At 37.5% G+C, this 3317-nt stretch overlaps 1 protein-coding gene across 1 annotated transcript in view; it reads right to left on the bottom strand.

The window, feature by feature from the left end:
- The window catches only part of LOC107663956 (14-3-3 protein gamma-B), a 16402-nt gene that overhangs the window by 12581 nt on the left and 504 nt on the right, over positions 1-3317 (bottom strand). The gene's annotated exons all lie outside the window — the stretch shown is intronic.

Here is a 3317-nt window from a genome sequence, read left to right as displayed (position 1 = left end):
ATATACACACACACATGCACATCTAAGGGGTTTGGCTGACAAAAAAGTTTGTATAATACGCATGTGCATTAGTATGTGTATAATAAATAAATAGTTTGCATGATTTGAGCTTAAGAAATAAAATATATAATACCTTTGTTGTATGATTTTAAATATATTTTATGAAACAATTTCAACAAACAGATACAGATTTTGGTCTTTCCTTGATCAAGTACAAGTAGGAGCTTTACTTAAATGACTAAATATTTTGTAAAGGAATGCAAGCTGAATTTGCTTTATTAGCATTTTTCATATCAACTTTGATTGATTTAAAATCACTTTTTAACCTACACCTTCTCTTTCTACTTTCTGCTTATGAAAGCAGAAAACGGTGTGTTTCTGCTGAATAAATGTATGGTTAATCCAAAGGTTCAAAGCCGTAACTGTGACAGATTGGGCACAACATGTCAGAATAAATGTACTGTAATTAAACAACTGAGTGTAAAACGGCAACAAATGAATAAAACTCAACGCATGCTTAGAAGTCTAAATTACAACACACCTGACATATAACTGAACAGTTTGCAAGAGTCAGAACATTATAGTCTGGAAGCTAGTAGCCATCAGCAGCGGAAGTAATTAAGTAATGACACATTTTTGTGTATTTTGCATTGAGAATTATTAACTGCACTACATCTCAGTCTCATCATTAGCAAGGTATCTGGCTTCTTAATTCCAGGCTTTTATGGGCGTAGGCTGCCAACAGGCTGTGAGCATTGCTGCAGTGAGGAGAGTTTCCTCCCATAGTGAGAAGAAGACATGACTGAACACACACACACCCCTGAGCTGCTGAGGGACCTTCCAGCTAGCTGAGCTGGAGCTTCCGGTCAGCTGAGGAGTAAATCAATACATCCTCCAGTGTGTCTCAAAAAGAGACGATGCCGAGTAAGTTGCATCAATCCCTTTGCATGCAAAAGCACACTGAATGACACCAAATACAAAAAGTTTAAGTCAGTCACTTCTGCTCGTGCACTGTACTGTATGGAAGCCCGTTTCTGCCACTGAATAAAAAAATTGAAAAGGTAATTGCACAATTCTGCCCTTTTCTTGTAATTACACGTTTACATCTACATCAACAAAGCTGCAGCTGTTATAAAGTCAGAATTGCGAGATATAAATCCGAGTTTACATCTGGCAATTCTGACTTTTTTCTCAGAATATGAACTCTCAATTCTCTAAAAAAGGGTCTTTTTATTTCCTCAGAATTGGACTTTTAAACTGAGAAAATACATAAATTCACAATTGTGAGAAAAAAGTCAGAATTGCGAGATATGGAAGCCTGTTTCTGACTGAATGAAAAAACGGTAACTGCGACTTTTAAATCTCACAATTCTGACTTTTTTCTCGCAATTGAGAGGTGCAGTTATATCTCACAATTCTGACTTTATAACATGCAGTTGCAACGTTCTTGTTTATATCTTTCAATTGCAGGAAAAATGTCTAAATTACCTTTTTTTGTTTTTTATTTAGTAGTGGAAATGGGCTGCCATACATGTGAGATGAAGTATATGGACCTTACAAATATTTAAGATTCACATTTGGGCAGAAGAAAGTGACTCTTGAGAGCCTACATGAACCCAGACGGGGTTGGTTGGTACATGCCATTAATGGCCAGTCGGAATTAGTTATTAGTATAGACCACGTAAAAGCAAACAGTTTAGAAAGATGACGGAGATCTGGGGGAGCTAATCATTGTATAATATTTGAAATACACAGGAGTGGAACCAATTTGTCAAGCTCATCGTCTCCGAATGAAAATTGTTTAGTAGAAATCATTATATGAACCGCACTAATGGCAGACCGGTGTATCAGAGGCACTGTGCAATACACCTTCTCATTTCCCCTCAGTAACTACTCATCTACCCAAAGCAGATGTCAAGAGATAGTGCAATTAGACTATGACTGAGCATTCTTCAGTAATGGACAGCATCCAGACTTAGTGAGTAGCTAAATGGAAATGCACTTTCCTTTTTATTTAAATGGTTGCAAGGAGTTCATTAGCCCAAATCAAAACTTGACATGCAATGATTTGCAAACCAATAGCCATTCTTTTGTATTGCTGTAGGGAACCTACACCTTAATGTTATGACATTACTCTCATATGCTGTTGCATAACTTTTGAGAAATATGAAAATGGCAAATTTAGTCAAATTTTCTAATTCTAATGCACGTTGTCTTCGCAACATTTATTTAGGCTTAGTTTGGTCTGTTTTTAACACATTACATTTATGATGATAAAAAATTAAATAAATTTTATTTTCTATGATAGTATTTATTTCCATTTTTATGATTGAATTGATAACTGATTTCATTTCATTTGTAAGTGTCACTCCTTGTTCTCCACATATATTGATATTTTAAGTCGACTTAAAGAAAACCTACCCGGTAGATGTTTTCACATTTCTTAAACGTTCCATTTTGATTATTATTTCACTTTAAGTGTGGTTTAAGTGTAGAACGTATTACAAACATTGTAGAGACTCCAACACATGAAATGGGTGTGTCAGATAAAGGAGACATGCAAAACTTCCATGACAGGAGTCAGAAGGCAACACTGAAATATGATTTTTAAAACACTGGTTTTAAAAATCTGATGCCAACTATTGCCTCCTTGCATTAGGGCCCTATCAACTTTCAATGCAAACCTACGCCCTTGATAGAGAGAAAGAGAGAGAGAGGGGTTGGTGATTGCACCCTATTGGATGGAGGCTGATGGATCGGATGAAATGGTGCATTACGGACGCTGCACCTTGGCACACGTTGCGACACGCCTAGTGCGAGCGAAACTGCAAAGCCACATGCGTAAAACCACATGCGATCGCTTTGATTTTCACGACCTCTTCAAACGCGAATCGATGGACGCAACTGTCAGCGCTGCGCGTTCAGTAACTGCTTCAGACAAAGAGAACAGCGTCGATTTGAGGGGTTTTGCATCTTTAAATAACTAGCGTTATTAGCCCTGATAATGCTTATAAATCACAAAACGCTTTATTATGGCACGATTTCAGATTCCCGCACTGGAGAATTCGGCTCTGAATCGGCAAAGACGCGTGGGCTACATCATTAATGCCCACTGATTTTTAAGCAAAACTGTGTTACTATTACGTCCATGTGCAATAATGAAATGTCATCCTGTGGTCATGTTGTCCAGTTCGGTCGGATCTCGCAAAGGCACCGCCCAAAGGTTCGCTGCCAGTTTCCAGTTCAAATCTGGATTTACATTCAATGCTGCATTTCACTCTAGTTTAATGAATGACGGACAGTGACATATCATATTC

This window comes from Sinocyclocheilus anshuiensis, unplaced genomic scaffold (assembly GCF_001515605.1).
Source record: "Sinocyclocheilus anshuiensis isolate Anshui unplaced genomic scaffold, SAMN03320099.WGS_v1.1 scaffold245, whole genome shotgun sequence".
Classification (NCBI taxonomy): domain Eukaryota; kingdom Metazoa; phylum Chordata; class Actinopteri; order Cypriniformes; family Cyprinidae; genus Sinocyclocheilus; species Sinocyclocheilus anshuiensis.
Note: the sequence above shows the minus strand (reverse complement) of the source record. Positions and strands in the feature narration are given on the sequence as shown.